This window comes from Giraffa tippelskirchi, chromosome 9 (genome assembly GCF_054371585.1).
Source record: "Giraffa tippelskirchi isolate mGirTip1 chromosome 9, T2T-mGirTip1v1.2.pri, whole genome shotgun sequence".
Classification (NCBI taxonomy): Eukaryota; Metazoa; Chordata; class Mammalia; order Artiodactyla; family Giraffidae; genus Giraffa; species Giraffa tippelskirchi.
The window spans coordinates 106439490-106456400 of NC_137283.1; the positions used below are offsets into that span (position 1 = coordinate 106439490).

The 16911-nt window shown below is 38.9% G+C and overlaps 1 long non-coding RNA gene across 1 annotated transcript; it reads right to left on the reverse strand.

The window, feature by feature from the left end:
- Positions 1–1810: 1810 nt before the first annotated feature.
- On the reverse strand, positions 1811–14316 carry LOC145521734 (uncharacterized). The gene is made up of 5 exons (XR_014065644.1): positions 14229–14316; positions 13061–13297; positions 4591–4732; positions 2530–2599; positions 1811–1868 (listed from the first exon to the last, which is right to left on the reverse strand). It is a non-coding gene; the product is annotated as an uncharacterized LOC145521734 (long non-coding RNA).
- Positions 14317–16911: the final 2595 nt, after the last annotated feature.

The window sequence follows — 16911 nt, forward strand, 5'->3', positions numbered from 1 at the left end:
ACATGGGCTCTAGGGCATGCGGGCTTCAGTAGTTGTGGCACAAGGGCTCAGTAGTTGTGGCTCGTGGGTTCTAGAGTACAGGCTCAGTAGTTGTGGCACACGGGCTTAGTCGCCCTGCAGCATGTGGCATCTTCCAGGATCAGGGATTGAATCGGTGTCCCCTGCTTTGCAAGGTGGATTCAACCACTGCACCACCAGGGAAGCACTTAATTGATGATTTAATGAATGAATTCTTTTAAAAATTATTTCATGATGGTATGTGATTATATCTCAATTAAAAATTATTCTAAGTTTCCATCACTCATCAAAAGTATATTTCACTTCCATGAACTTCAATTATACTTTTAAATATAATTTCAGATATGTAGAAAAGTTGCAGGAATCATATGAAGAATTTCCAGGATAGTCTTCACTATAAAATATTACACATATATGGTATATTTCTTTATTTCTATTTATATATACACTTTTTTTTTCTGAGACATTTAAGAGTGAGTTGCAGGCATGATGCCCTTGTAACCTTAATTCTTTTTTTTTTTTTTTTTTGTAACCTTAATTCTTAACTGGAAATAGTGTACCACACCCAGCAACTCTAGAGTAATCCAGTATCGGTCTTTTCAGCAACACCCACTCAGGCAGATAATAATCATTGTTGATAGCATCATTTTCAAATTGTAGCATCTTCTGACTTGAACAATGGTAGATAAAAATCTAGCAATAAGAATAATTAATACAGCTTTTTCCCTCAATAGATATTTACTAAAAAGTATGTTGGTGCCCTAATGAGTAAAAGAATAAAACGTGTCTATATTTTGCTCATTTGAAAGTTGCTGAGCTCAACAAAGATTTCTCTTCCTCCCTCTCCATTTTCCCCTAACACAGTGAAGCATTTTCTTTCAGAGTGAGAAGAGAATTGAAAATAAAATTGCATTTGCTTATGGATGAAGGAGGATCAAAGGATCAAATCAGACATCTAAAAAGACCAATTCTGAACTCTCTAAGGATGTAGTTTTGCTTTCTGCAGTTTGATTATTGTGTCAGCTGTTTCTTTTTTGCTGAAGTTGGAGTGAAATTAGAGAGTGTCAAAGAGATCGTTAGAAGTTTCTCTTTCTTGCTTCTATTGCATTGCCTTACAAATTATGTTAACTTTCAGTGGATGCTTGCAGTATTTAAGGAAAACCCTTTCCCTTGTCACCTTGAAGGGCTCATTCAGCCCAGATCTCCAGTTGAATCCTGACTGCCTTGGCATCAATAGCAACAGAATTTGTGAGATCCTATAAGGATATAGTAGACAATTAACACAAGTGCCCTTAGATTAAAACAACCACAGGAGCTCTGAGTGGCAAAAGAGGACAGAGGGTCAGCAATAATACATGGCATTTATTTAAGCATTTAAATTTCCAGTTCTGCCTTTTCCAAACAAAGCACCTTTGGGTAGAAAGTTAGTCATCATGACTATATAGTTCAGTATACATAATCAGAGAGCAAAGTGGCCTGTTGTAAGCCCAACTCATCCCTATAAAAAGAGGGTTTTGTAGCAACAAATTGTTGGCAACAATTAGACCCTTATTCTTGGTTTTAAGCAAAACCTTTAGACATAATTGTTTCTTATGTTTAAGAGGACAAACTTGTGAAATGTGTCTAAACCTTAATTATAACCTTATCCTTCTCTGTTCCCTGATGTGAAACTGGCCACTTACCAGATGAATAGAACATGATCTACTGTTTTAGTAGCATCAGACATTGTGAGGGTACTGCCATCTTTTCAGTGCCAATGTGTCTTTGTTTAATTAAGGTCTGAAGAAAAATATAATATGAACACAAGTAAAATGCACTTTATTTTTATTGTGCTGATAGTCCAAAGATTCCTGCTAAAAAAGAAAAATCCCAGGTAAACTTACTGCCTTTTGTAGAAATGTAGTGTCAGTGAATATTTATCAAGCTCCCTTGCTACGTGATACTGTTTTACATATTCATGAATGTGGAAATAAGTTTAAAAGTTGATGCAATTTGATTAGTCTGCACTATGATTTATGAGGCTGTGATTTTTCTACAAAGATTATGTTTCTTTTTGTACTTTGAGTGATACAGGCTAGCAACTAGTTAAGGATAAGAGCTTCCAACATTAAACAAAAATTTTCCAATGTTTTAAAAAAAGAACATGACTAAGTAGTTGTTATTGGGATCTTCCTCTTATTTTATTTCACCTCATTCTTTGTTTAAAATGACATGTTGACTGTAAGCAACGGGCACTGCTAAGTATCATCTTGACTGGATTCTCCCATGTTTTGTTTTTTAGTTTATATTTATTTTCTCAGGTGTTAATTCATACACCTGCTTTTTTGCAGGGAGAAGTTTTTAATTTTATTTTATTTTAAGGAGAGAGGTGCTTGCTTCAGTGACACAGAACTCCTCTAATGATTCATCGCATAATTTTCTATATGGAAGTCTAGTAGATTGAGTACACAAATGGGCATCACCGATGGCTTTTCATAAATATCTGATAACTTTAGATAATATTTTACTCACATTATGCTTAAAATTAACAGCATCTATTTATCTCTCATGAACTTGTGTTCCATGAAACACTGCCCAGTATCTGAAAAGCAATTGGATAGTAGAGGACTATGCGTTACTTATTATTGTGTCCTTCGGTGTCAAGCAAAAAACAGTACACATTGTAGAAAATTAATACATATATATGAACACATATATTTCTATTCAAAAATATATGACCAAATTCATTTATTTATTTAAAAAAATTTTTATTGGAGTATAGTCAATTTGCAAAGTTGTGTTAGATTCACGTGTATAGCAAAGTGAATCCGTTATACATATATATATCCACTCTTTTTTCTTTTTTGGGGTGTTGTATAAAGTTGAAGTTGGGAAAAATATGTACTAATAAAACATAGTTTTAAGTTTCTTATGTATTACTCTCGTGTTACTTTGGAGAAATAACAAAAGTTCTTTTTTAACTGTCATGGAAAGAAAGTGGCACACCACTAATGGGGATATGGGCATGGGCAAGCAAAACTTCCTAGAGCACTTAATTATATTAGTCTAACTTTCTGTCACCAGTGTCACATCCTGGATTAGTCATGAGACAGTGAGTTTAAGAAATGTCTAAAAATGGCAAGTTATAACAAAACTTGACTATAAGTGCAATTATCATTAAAGAAATGAATGAGAGTAAAAGCCATGACCTTTAAGCAAGTTCTGTAACAGACATCAGATATCTCATTTATAAAATGAGAAAAATGCATCAGATAATACTAAGATCCTTTCCACACAGCTTGCTTAATGCTTTTTCAGGAATAGAAAGGTCTCCTGACTGAGACAAGGGGACAAAAATCAGTTCCTATGAAAATAATGATAAGATAGAAAAATACGTAGTATCACCATTCAGTGATGCAAATGCGTGGGCTTCTGTAGCTCTGTACCACTCTGTTACTCACCTGATGTCAGCCACAATAGAGCATTTTTGCCAGAGTTTGCCCTTACAGAGGTTTACTATGTTCTGGAAATGGACTGTCCAGCAGTGTGGCAGTTGGGAGCTTTTTGCTTCAGTGTGGAGTTCCAGCTTTCTGAGCTTCCTCTGTTCTGCAAGCTGTTCGCCCAGTGTTTCTATGTTGGTGCCATCCATTATATTGTAACCTCTCACAGGGCAGGGGTCACACCTCATGCAACTCTGTTTCCCATTCTACCTTGCCGAGTGCTTTGCAGATAGTAGCTACTCAGTAAATGCCATTGGAATGATCTCTTTGTCTAAGAAATAATAATGAAACTGAACTCTTAAATGGCAGTTCACATTAAAGAATATTCATATGGTATCTACCACCTAAAATATTTGCTTTTTCTTATGTTCATGAAACATTTGACCCTTTCTTCAGAGTCAGATCAGGTTCAGCCTTCTCCATGAAGCACTAATTGGTTGTTACAGCCTTTGATGATGGCTTCTTTTATTTATATATAATTTTATTTATCTTTATTTTTGACTACACTGGGTCTTCATTGCTCTTCTCAGGCTTTCTCTAGTTGTGACGAGTGGGAACTACTCTTTGCTGTGGTGCACGGGCTTCTCATTGCACTGGCTTCTCTTGTTGCACAGCACAGGCTTTAGGCATATGGGCTTCATGAGTTGCAGCATGTGAGCTCAGTAGTTGTGGCACACAGGCTCAGTAGTTGCGGCTCAAGGGCTCTAGAGCACAGGCTCAGGAGCCATGTCCCATGGGCTCAGTTGCTCTGTGGCATGTGGAACCTTTCCAGATCAGGGAGCAAACCCATGCCCCCTGCATTGGCAGGCAGGTTCTTACCCACTGCACCACCAGGGAAGTCCCAAGCTTCTTATTTTTTTGTCCCTCTCAGGTGGCCGAACATATTGGGTCTCTATCACATTAAATTTTCAGTTTATCATAGGGAAGAAGAGTTCAGTGTTTCTTTGTATCCTGTAGGTTTGGTGCCTTCACAGTATAGGTACTAAATAAACATTTGATGATGATCTTGGTAAACATAATGATCAATAATAAGTGGTTTACTCTTAAAGGTTCAGATCAGTTTCTTATAGCAAACTCCAAATACTTCACTTACATGTTTTCTAGGAGGCCAGTGCTTTGAGAGTGAAAACTTTGCTTCTGTGTTACTCCATACAGGCCTTCCTTCCAGACCTCTGCAGCCTGGCTCAGCTTGCACCCAACAGTAGCCTTCTCTAGATCTTATTGTCTTAGTTTTTCTGGAATTCAAGGGATTTGAAGGAAGATCAAATGTTTAAAAAAAATGAAAGTCAAAATATATTTCCATGAGTTAATTTTGAACATACTGTACAAAGGATAATGAAAGAATAGACATTATAGACACTGCAGGGTGTTATTATCTAATAGGGTACTCTGGATACACACAATTGAAAATATGTAAGAATGTATAATATATAAATGCAAATGTAATGTATCATATATAAACAATTCTATCCCTATACTCAGAGCCAAAAGTAGTCAAAGAATGCCTGACGGGGACTTCCCTGAATCCACCTTCCAATGGGGGGACGCAAGTTTGATCCCTGGTTAGGGAATTAAGATCCCACATATTGCTGGGCAACTGAGCCCCCATGCCACATCTAGAGAGCCTATGCACCACAACGATGACCCAACACAGCCAAAATAAGAAGAAGGTCTGATGGAAGGAGAGAGGCAGGAAGAGGCGAGAGGAAGGAAGGGAGGCAGGAAGGAAGGATGGAAGGAAGGGAAGGAAAGGCGACATGAGAACAGGTCTCAGGAAGGAGGGATGGTGCTATGTGAAGCTATCAGGTAAGTGGGATGACGTCTGTGTAGTATATTTAGCTGACCAGTCACTGGAGTGGCTTTCCCACTCCACAGCAGGTTAAGAGGCTGGTAGCAGGAGGAGGAAGAGGTCAACTGAAAAGGGGCCGGGAGGCTCCGTGTAAATAGTGGACAGCTGCATACAGATTTATGATGTATTCAAAACAGTGCTTGAGGAAGGTGAATTGTGCTATAATACTAATAATAACTAACATTTATTGAATGCTTACTATATGCCAGATGCATATATGTAAGCACTTTATATATTTTCCCATTATATCTTACAGCATCCCTATGAAGGAGACACTAACATTTCTATTGTACAGGCAAGGAAACTGAGGCAAAGATCTGTGAAAGTGCTTCTGAATAGCAGATTTAGAATATGAACTTGGGCTGTCTAACTCTAAAAGTGGTGTTCCCATCCACTATGTGATGTGGCCTCTCTTTCCATAGAGCTCTTTACATACTTGACAGAGAGCTTGGAGATTCCTAAGGAGGTTGTAATAGTCTGAGGCATATAGTGACTAGACTCTGAGCGTGGACTGTGATCACAGAAAAAGTGAGAAAGGGATGAACCTGAGAAAAATTCCCATTGGAGAATCAATCAGTGGAACTTGCCTGCCGATCTAGTGGTTAAGACTCAGCACTTCCAATGTAGGGTATGTAGGTTCCATCTCTGGTTAGGAAACTAAGAACCCACATGCTGTGCGGTGTGACCAAAAAAATAAAGTTAAAATTGTTTTTAAAAGAGAGATCTAATCAGACTTAGTGGATATATTTGAATATGCAGAAGAGAGCGATTAGGACAGTAAAGATGTTTCTGTCTATCTATATGATTTCAATTGAAAAATATTTCTTGAGCACTCACTATGTGCCATAAACTTTTACATGCTGGTGTGGGAAGAATGACTCAAATACTTGAAGTCCCTGCATTTATGAAGCAAGACTGTATTATTAGTAAAAAAAAAAAATATATATATATATATATAACAGCTATATATGTATAGACTAAGTCTAGAAGGAACACAATGAACTGAACTGATGACACTGGTTGTTCAGGAGAGGAACAAAATGGAAGCAGGGGCATGAGTAGAAGAGAAAGGTAGTGTTGTACCTGCTGGATTTGTACAACACATCACGTGTTATTGACTCAAAAGTTGCGATTATTTTTTAAAAACTGGAATAAGACTGTGTACTAAGACATATATGTGCGTGTGTGTGTGTGTGTGTGTGTGTATTTGCCCGTGTATGCGTATACTTTCTGGCATTTCATAGGAAGAACTAGCAAAACTGGATGCTCCTGGGGAGGGGAATTGTGCAGGTGGGGAATAGAAGAAGTTAGGGTGGCTTTTCACTCTATACTTTTGTATCATTTTCATTTTTATGATTCAGATAGTGAATATATTATGCATATACAAGTATTAGTTTAAAAACTGAGTTTTAAAAAATAGTAAGCAGAAACCTAGGAAGAGAGGTTTTATACACAAAGGTCACACAAATTTTAAACATGTTTTCTATACTATTGTTCTTTCTCCAAGTTGTAACTTTACCAAACTTAGCATTCAAAGAAAAAGTGTGTGTGTGCACACTGGGTGCAGGTGAACCAGCAAAAACATTGGTGTTGGTGAAAATAAGGGAACTGAAATATTTGGGCCTTTGGCTAATGTGCAAAAAAACTTCTCAGCTATCAAAATTCTCTTGATAAGTTTTTAAAAACCGCCTGAGGCAGTTTCACTTGATACAATAAACACACTGTTGAAACAGGTTCTACTGGTGGCTAGCCTCCACCCATAGGCTTCAGGGGGTTTGTGCTTTCTTGTAGAACTAACCCTGACATGACAGCACTAGGCTTTAAATCTGAATTGATCTACTCAGTTCCAAACAGTTTGGATCATGAAACCCTTTAGTCTTTCACAGAAGTAGGATGGCCTAATTTGGTGAAGCCATGATTAGATTGGGCTTCCCTAGTAGTTCAGTTCAGTTCAGTCGCTCAGTCATGTCCGACTCTTTGCAGCCCCATGAATCACAGCACGCCAGGCCTCCCTGTCCATCACCAACTCCCGGAGTTTACTCAAACTCAAGTCCATTGAGTCGGTGATGCCATCCAACCATCTCATCCTCTGTCGTCCCCTTCTCCTCCCACCTTCAATCTTTCCCAGCATCAGAGTTTTTTCAAATGAGTCAGTGCTTCGCGTCAGGTGGCCAAAGTATTGGAGTTTCAGCTTCAACATCAGTCCTTTCAATGAATACTCTTCCCAACCCTCAACACCAGTCCTATGCAACAGGTAATCTACTTTATGTCTCTGTGGATTTGCCTATTCTGGACATTTTACGTAAATGGAATCGTACAATATGTGGACTTTCATGATGGGCATCTTACACATATTATAGTGTTTTCAAGGGACATTCATGTTGCAGCATGTATCTGTACTTCATTCCTGTTTATTCCATTGTATGGTTATGCTACAAACCCACTCATCAGTTTATGGACATTTGGGTGAATTTTAGCCTTTTAAATTGAGGCCATTCTTATGGGTGTGTACTGATGGCATCACCAACTCAGTGGACATGAGTTTGAGCAAATTCTGAGAGATAGTGAAGGACAGGGAAGCCTGGCATGCTGCAGTCCATGGGGTCACAAAGAGTCAGACACGACTTACCAACTGCACCACAGCAGCAACTGATAACTCATTGTGATTTTTAGTTTGCATTTCCCTAATGATTAATAATGCTGTATGTCTGGAAAAGGTCTTTATTTTATTTGGTTTTTGAAAGATATTTTCTCTGTGTGGAGAATTCTTGGTTTAGAATTTTTCCTTTCCATCTTTTGGAAACGTTGCTCCACCGTCTTCCAGCTTGCACTGACAACATATCTGCTCCTATCTGTATCTTTATTCCTCTGTAGGCCATGTATATCTTTTTTTCCCCCTTGGCTGTTTTTAAGATCCTTTTTTAAAAATCACTGATTCCATGCAATTTGTTGTTTCTTCATGTTTCCTGTGTTTGGGATTATTAAAATTCTTGGAACTATGAGATTTTACTTACAGCCCGTCTCCCTTCAAATATCTTTGCCCTTCAGGAACTCCAAATACATGTACATTTGACCTCTTGAAAGTTGTCCTATGGATCACTGATGCTATCTCTTTTTTTCCTAGTCTTTTTTGTTTTTGTTTCATTTTGGATAGTTTCTATTGCTATGTCTTCCAAATTCGGTCATGTGAATTACTTCTGGGTTCATTTTGATAGATTTTTCTCCTCAGTATGGTTGTATTTTCTTTCTTCTTTGCATGCCTGGTAATGTTGTACTAGATGACAGCATCTTTTGAGCTTTGTTCTGAGATACAGTTACTTAGAAGCAATTAGACCCCTTGTAGTGTTTTTGAAAGGAGAATCCACAGTGTTAAGACCTGATAATTTAATAAGAAAGAATCTGATCAAATTTCCTTCCAGGGCATGAAACAGTTAGCTACTAGATTCTATCTTGGCTAGAAGCATACATTTATCTCTAACTTCTTAAGAAATAATGTTATATGCTTATAATACCATATTTTATTTATTTAAACTATTTATACAATATTGTAAATTAGCCCCCAACTAAAATAAATAAATTTATTTTAAAAAAATAAATAAAATAAAATAAAATATTTATTTATTTGATTGGCTGGTCCTCAGTTGTGGCATGTGGGATCTAGTTCCCCAACAGGGATCAAACCTGGGCCTCCTGCATTGGAAGCAGAGTCTTAGCCACCAGGAAAGTCCTACCATATTTTATTTATAATTTACACAGGCAAAGTGGCAAAGAAGGTAACTCTGACTTTATTAATTAACTTTAATTAACTTTTAAAATTAACTTTATTAATGCTCAAAATGAATGAACTCTTAGGTATAAGACATGATTGGCAATAAAAGATGGGAGGGAATTTGGGGGAAGAATAACATTCCTCTCACCAAACAGTACCTCATGCCCCATCTCAAACTCAGATTCTGTTCCTGAAATTTACTTACTGCTTATCTGCTTGCCTCAAAGCCTACGTCACTTTCTGCTAAGTGACAGTAATCCTTGCTATTATTGATGAAAGTTGGATTATTTCTGGCAGTTTTGTTGCTTCCCTCCTCTAATATTTATTAAATGCCTACAATGTGCCACATATGTAGTTCTAGGTACTTGGTACATTAGGTGTTACTTTGTTAAATAGCCCAAAATTTAGAAGCTTAAAACAACTTTTGTAAGTCTGGAATCGGGGAGCAGCTTAATTTCTTCTGGGTCACGGAGTCATGAGGGTGCAGAAAAGATGTTGTTGACCAGGACTGCAGTCATCTAAAGTTTGACTGAGTCTACAGAGTTTATTTCCAAGATGTTTTTATGATCTTTCTTTGGAAGTGATACTCTATAATTTCTGCAATGTCATATTTGCTGCTTAAAACCAGGCCTATCAATGTGAGAATATAACTGAGGGCCATCTTGGAAGGTGGCCTCCACACTTGAGAAGTAACAAAACAGATAAAAATCTCTGCCGTCAAAGTTCACATCCTAGTAGGAGCAGCTGGACAATAAATAATAGCATGATAAATTACTTAGCATCTAATGGGAAAAAGGAGAAGGCAATGGCACCCCACTCCAGTACTCTTGCCTGGAAAATCCCATGGACGGAGGAGCCTGGTAGGCTACAGTCTATGGGGTCGCTAAGAGTAGGACATGACTGAGTGACTTCACTTTCACTTTTCCCTTTCATGCACCGGAGAAGGAAATGGCAACCCACTCCAGTATTCTTGCCTGGAGAATCCCAGGGACGGCAGAGCCTGGTGGGCTGCTGTCTATGGGGTTGCACAGAGTCGGACATGACTGAAGCGACGTAGCAGTAGCAGTAGCAATGGGAAAAAAACCTATTTATAAAGACTAAGTGATATTAGGATTGCTTTGGGGTCTGTTTGCAATCTTCAGATAGGATGTTCACAGTAGGTCTTATTGACTTCGGGTGGTGAGAGTGAGCTATGTAGGTTACTAAAGGAAGAGCGTTCTAGGGCACAGTGTGTAGGTCCTGAGACAGAATCAGGCCTGGTGTGTTCTTGGAGCCACAGGGAGCCAGGATCTGTGGAGTGGAGCGTGCCAGGGGAAAGCAGATGAGGTTAGAGATGAAGAAGTGAAACTGAGTGAAATGGGCAACTATTGGAAGATTTTGAGCAGAGGGTTTTATATTTTTTTCATTTCCCTGTTACTATGTCTTACGCTTCTGTTCAGTAAATATTTGTGGATTGATTTCAGTGGGAGCCTAGGTGAAAATGCTGACTTAAGAGTTGGATACTAATAGTGACAACTGCTGGACGACGGTTCCAGGGCAGCCAGAAGGGGAGATGTTTTGAGGCAGACAAAACGTAGTGGAACCTTCAGGCTATACCACACAGCTAAAGATATTTTTGAAATACCATTCAGATAATTCACACACTTAAAAGAAGGTCTCAGTCCCACTGTCTCATTCTTTTGGACACAGATGAAGGAGGTTTCCTTTTATCTACTCTGACACTTGATAGTGTTTTGTCGTATGACCACAAGCAGTGTGTCACAAATACAGTGTCATTGAGTGACAATGTAGTGTTTTTAAAAGGAGAATCCCCAATGTTAAGACCTGATGATTTAATAAGAAAGAATCCGATCAAATTTCCTTCCAGGACATGGAACAGTTAGCTACTAGATTGGTGACTCATTGGTCATAATTTTCAGGTGCAAGAAAGGTTACATTGTGAAGCAACCACTTTAATTAGGTTCTACAAAGATAATTATTTGAAATGGGATGATCTACTTTTCAGCTGTAAGAGCTTTTTGTTCTAGGAAGTGAGTGTTGTTATACCTGTTTATACATATTTTAATAATGTTTTATAAATGCCTAATAAATATAAAATATTCAGAAAGTTACTGAGAATTATTCTGCTTAAGCATTAGAGTTCATCTCCTCAGGACAGGTAGTAACAGCACTTGAATGTTCTTTGAACGAAACAACCTCGTGAACGAGTGAGCTGTGTTGCAGGGTAGCATCTGCCTGAAATGCATTTGGATCCCTGTTTTCTTTATCAGAGTGGCATGACTTGCACAAATACAGGGAAATGATCCTCATATCATGTCTCCCCTCCCCTGATCCCCAGCTTCTACATTCTAAAGTACGTAGAGAGGCTTCCCTGGTGGCTCAGCGGTAAAGAATCTGCTTGCCAATGCAGGAGACATGGGTTCGATCTCTGGTCCAGGAAGATCCCACATGCCCAGAACAGCCACAACTATTAAGCTGGTGCTCTAGAGCCCAGGAACTGCAACTGCTGAGCCCACATGTGGCAGCTACTGAAGCCTGCATACTTTAGAGCCTGTGCTCCACAACAAGAGAAGCCACTGCAATGAGAAGCCTGCGCACTGCAATGAAGACCCAGCACAGCCAAAAAAAAAAAAAGTACAGAGCGCTATCAGCCCTACAAAGTGTCTGCTGACTCATATCAGTTCCAAACTGTTACTGCTTTGCAACCAGATAAGGACAGAAACTGAGGGCAAGCGTTTTAAGAGTTTTTGTATAATATTTGGTAATTTTGTCAGCTGAATTAAGTTTTTTGAATCAGGCTTTTTAAAAAATCATTTTCATAGTAATTGACTTACAGCAGTTTACACAGCCATGCATCCATAACAGATTGGAAATAAAGACTGGTCCTTCATGTCAAAAATTTAACAAACACTATTCTAGATGACCCTTTAGCCCAGATACCAACAGAAAAAGATGTGGTGGGTCCTGCGTTAGTCCAGCCTTGTCTGTTTGTGTGAATTCCACTGGCCTCTGAACCTGTCTGGTCTTATTGGAAACTTGGCCTCCATTCTATTTCTGCATCTGGTCTGAAATGTAGTAGGCTCAGCCCAGCATGTCTCCACAGGCCTGTGTCTGCCCAAAGGCAGCTATCTTCTAAATTCACACCACTGTCCTGTGGTATAGACTATGATAGGTGGCTCCAGGGAAGCAGTGAGCAACAGCACGAACTTTTCTAGTAGATACTCTATGTACTCTAGTTTTATAACTTGCGTTTCTTGCTAAACATGTTACAAAAGTGTTATCATGCCAATAGAGACCTGTGGGTTTTGACAGCATCAACATGTTTCAATGTACAATTATTTTTAAAATTTTTATTTATTATTATTGTGTTGTGCTGGGTCTTTATTGCCGTGTGCAGGCTTTCTCCAGCTGTGGCAGGTGGGGGCTACTCCCTAGTTGTAGGTGACGGGCTTCAGTAGTTGTGTCACACGGGCTTACTTGCCCCGTGGCACATGGGATCTTGCCAGACCAAGGATCGAACCCATGTTCCCTGCATTGGCAAGTGGATTCTTAACCACTGGACCCCTAGGGAAGTCTCTCAATGAATGATTATTTAACCGGTCTCCTGCAGGCTCACAGGTTTGTTCTACCGGTGTTAAGCAATTCTTTCAAATTAGAAGTAAATAAATTGAAGAAGTTTGCATAAAAGGTTGTTCTTTATGAAAGTGCTTGTAATCTCACAGTCCCAGCAAAGCAAATTTGGGTTCTTTTATCTACCTTTTGGCTCAATTAAATTCAACATATCCAAAAGCAACCCTGTTATCTCCTACCCCAGTCCTTCTCCCTTTCCTGAGTTGTCAGCAGAAGCAAGCCAGAAGACTAGATTGCCTTCTTTTTACCTCTTTAGTCTCATGTTTATATATTTTGTTTTACTAATTTTACTGCATTAGTTGTAACATTTCTTACCTTTCCTCTTACAAGAGTCTAACCCATCTCTTGACATCCAGTCTTTAGCCCCCCGTGAAAATGGATATCTGCAGTCCATCTTGAAGCTCCCTCCAGGATTCTTTGTTGCTCCCTAGTCAAGTTTCTTCAGGAAATTATACAGGAATTTTCCTCATTATACAGAAATCTTTAGCTGAGAACAATTTCTGAAGAGTCAGCTATGATCTGCCAGTAGCTAGTACTGGGTGGAGGGGGGAGCTAAGGGGGAAATGAAATCCAAATTTAGCACCAAAGTATCCACTGGCAATCTTTCCAGCATCTTAATCACTTTCCCCACTTCTCTCCCTATGCAGTCCTTCACCTAAATGGAGATTCTATTTCTGGAGCAAGCAATTCACCTTGATCTATTTGAAAAAATATCTGCTTAGAATACTACATTCTTTTGTTATTTAGTATATCCCCACAGCTATTAGCTCAAAGATGACCTCTTTCACTGAATCTTTCCTACCTGTCCCCACCCCCAGGTAAGAGGCTTTTGCAGCACATGTCACTCTCAAATCACTATTTATATGTCTACTTCCTTTACTAGAATGAGATCCCAGGAAGGCCAGTGATTATGTCTTGCATGTGTGCCTGCTAAGTTGCTTCAGTCGTGTTTGACTCTGTGCGACCCTGTAGACTGAAGACTGCCAGGCTCCTTTGTCCATAGGCTTCTCCAGGCAAGAATACTGGAATGGGTTGCTGTCCCTCCTCCAGGGGATCTTCCCCACCCAGGGATCAAACCCTCATCTCTTAAGTCTACCTGCATTGGCAGATGGGTTCTTTACCACTAGTGCCACCTGGGAAGCCCGATTATGTCTTACTTATTTTTATGTACTCAGCATCTAGCACGGTGTACTGAATTTTAATTCATATCCAGGATTTGTAGCTGACTAAACATTCATGCAGTTTTACCTAGTTAGTATAATGAACACATTTTCTTTAGAATTTTAATGTAATTGCATTGACAGTATGAGCAGATTAACCAGGACCCTAATTTTTAACATCTAAGTTGTTTCTACAAATGACTTTGTATATGGCTATCTATCTACATATTTTCTCAAGTTCAAAATGCACTGCCATATTATCCTAAGAACTATTTTCCAGGCTACCATCATTGAATTGGTATCTATTTCCATTAAAACTTCACCTGCATTTGTTACGTTCAGTCGCTCAGTCGTGTCCAACTCTTTGCGACCCCACACCAGGCTTCTCTGTCTTTCACCATCTCCTGGAGCTTGCTCAAACTCATGTTCATTGAGTCGGTGATGCCTTCCAACTATCTTGTCCTCTGTTGTCCCCTTCTCCTCCTGCCTTCAATCCTTCCCAGCATCAGGGTCTTTTCAAATGAGTTGGTTCTTCTCATCAGGTGGCCAAAGTATTGGAGTTTCAGCTTCAGCATCAGTCCTTCCAATAAATATTCAGGACTGATTTCCTTTAGGATGGATTGGTTGGATCTCCTTGCAGCCCAAGGGACTCTCTTCTCCAACACCACAGTTCAAAAACATGAATTCTTCGGCGCTCAGCGTTCTTTATAGCCCAACTCTCACATCCATACATGACTGCTGGAAAAACCATAGCTTTGGCTAGATGGACCTTTGTTGGCAAAGTAATGTCTCTGCTTTTTAACATGCTGTCTAGGTTTGTCATAGCTTTTCTTCCAAGGAGCAAACGTCCTTTAATTTCATGGCTGCATTAAGTTTCCTTATTTCTCCTTATTTTCCAGGCTTTTAATCCCTGCAAAATGATGAGGGCTAAGTTGGGGAAAATGAGTAGGAGATCCCATGAGCATGTGTGGAGCACCACGGTGAAGGACATCACAGGGTTAATGAAGGCAGCTAACTTCCAGACTTCACTTCAACCTCCCTTACTACTTTTTTGTGGAATAAAATCTTTATTAGTATAGTTGACATACAATATTATGTAATTATAGGTGTACAATGTAGTGATTCACAATTTTTAAAGGTTATACTCCTTTATAGTTATAAAATACTGGCTATATTCTTTGTACAATATATCCTTATAGCTTATTTTACACCTAATAGTTTGTACCTATTCATTCCCTACGCCAATGAAACTAATTCTTGTTTTTGTAAATAAAGGAGGTGAAATAACTGAATTCCCAAGTTTTGAGTAGTTATTCAAAGGGAGACTTATTTGGGAAAGGTTTAGCTGAGGGATTGCTTAGTGATTAAGAAAATGAGCCAGAGTTTTGAATCTGAACTCATCATTTCTCCTTGTGCAACCTTGGGCAAGATACTTTGACAGTTTGGGGAACCTGTTTTAGTCATAAGGTTCCATTAACTAAATCCTCCCCAAGGACAGGAATAGTATGTTAACAGAATAAAGGAGACAAACCGTATGGTCATTTCAGTGGATGCAAAATGTTGGGGAGGGGTGTCTGCCAAAATACAGTACCCATTCATGGAAAAACAGAGCAAAGTATAAACAGAAGTATTATGTATAAAAGGTATCCATCTAGGCATCTACATAAAACCAACAGCGTTCTTGATGGACTACTCTTTTCTTCTTAAAATTGGGATGCACAAGCCTTAATGGTACAAAACTCACCTACCAATGCAGGAGACGTAAGAGATGTGGGTGATTCCTGGGTTGGGGAGATCCCCTGGAAAAGGGCATGGCAACCCACTCCAGTATTCTTGCCTGGAGAATCTCAAGGCAGAGGAGGCTGGTGGGCTACAGTCCATGGGGTCACAGAGTTGGACACAACTGAGCAACTTAGCATGCACACGCAAAGGCTGAGGTGAGGAAAACCCCTAGGGAGCAAAATACAAGGATGCACTTACTCCCAGATGCCCACTTACACCACCCTCATCTGACAGTCCTCCTTGAATTTCACTTCCTAGGTGTCTTCCCAACCTTACATTAGTCACAAGCTGCTCTTAACCATTTATACTCAACATATATTAGAGGTCCTAACAGGTAAACAGGTAAGAAAATAAAAATCTGTCAAATCCAGTGAGCAACATGGAGAGTAGACTTATGGACATGGGGAGAAAGGAGAAGAGGGTGAGATGTATGGAAAGAGTAACATGGAACTTAAATTACCATATGTAAAATAGATAGCCCACGGAAATTTGCCGTGTGGCTCACGAAACTCAAACAGGGGCTCTGTATCAACCTGGAGGGGTGGGATGGGGAGGGAGGTGGCAGGGAGCTTCAAAAGGGATGGGATATATGTATACCTATGGCTGATTCATGTTGAGGTTTGACAGAAAACAGCAAAATTCTGTAAAGCAATTATCCTTCAATAAAAAAATACATTAATTAAAAAAAAACAGTGAGCTTATTTATTAGCAGTCTCATGATACAAGAGAAAAAAATTTAATTGTTATCTGTAAGTTATCAGTTGGAAAAAAAAACAATTCCATTGATAGATTTTTAGCATCAAAAAACCTTAAAGTTATGACTTAATCAAAATCACACAAAACATTACAACAAACATTCCTGAGAAAAAGACGACAGATGGATTCAACTCAATCCTAATCCATCATAGTGCCCGTCAGGACTTTAAAAGGTAGAAATCAACAGACTTACTTTAATATTTGCACAGAAATACAGAATTCATGAAAGTCAAAGGCACCAAAGTAATTCAATGGAAAAAACACAAATGGTGCTGGATTAATTTACCATATGGATAAAAACAAACCTCGACCCCTACCTTGTATCACAGAAAAAATTGAGATGGATCGTAAGATGTAAAAGCCAAAAATTATAAAGCTTTTACAAGAAAACAATGTCACCATAACAATGTGGAGGAAGGCAAATTTATTAGAAAAGATCCACTTAACAAGGTGATAAATTATGACTGC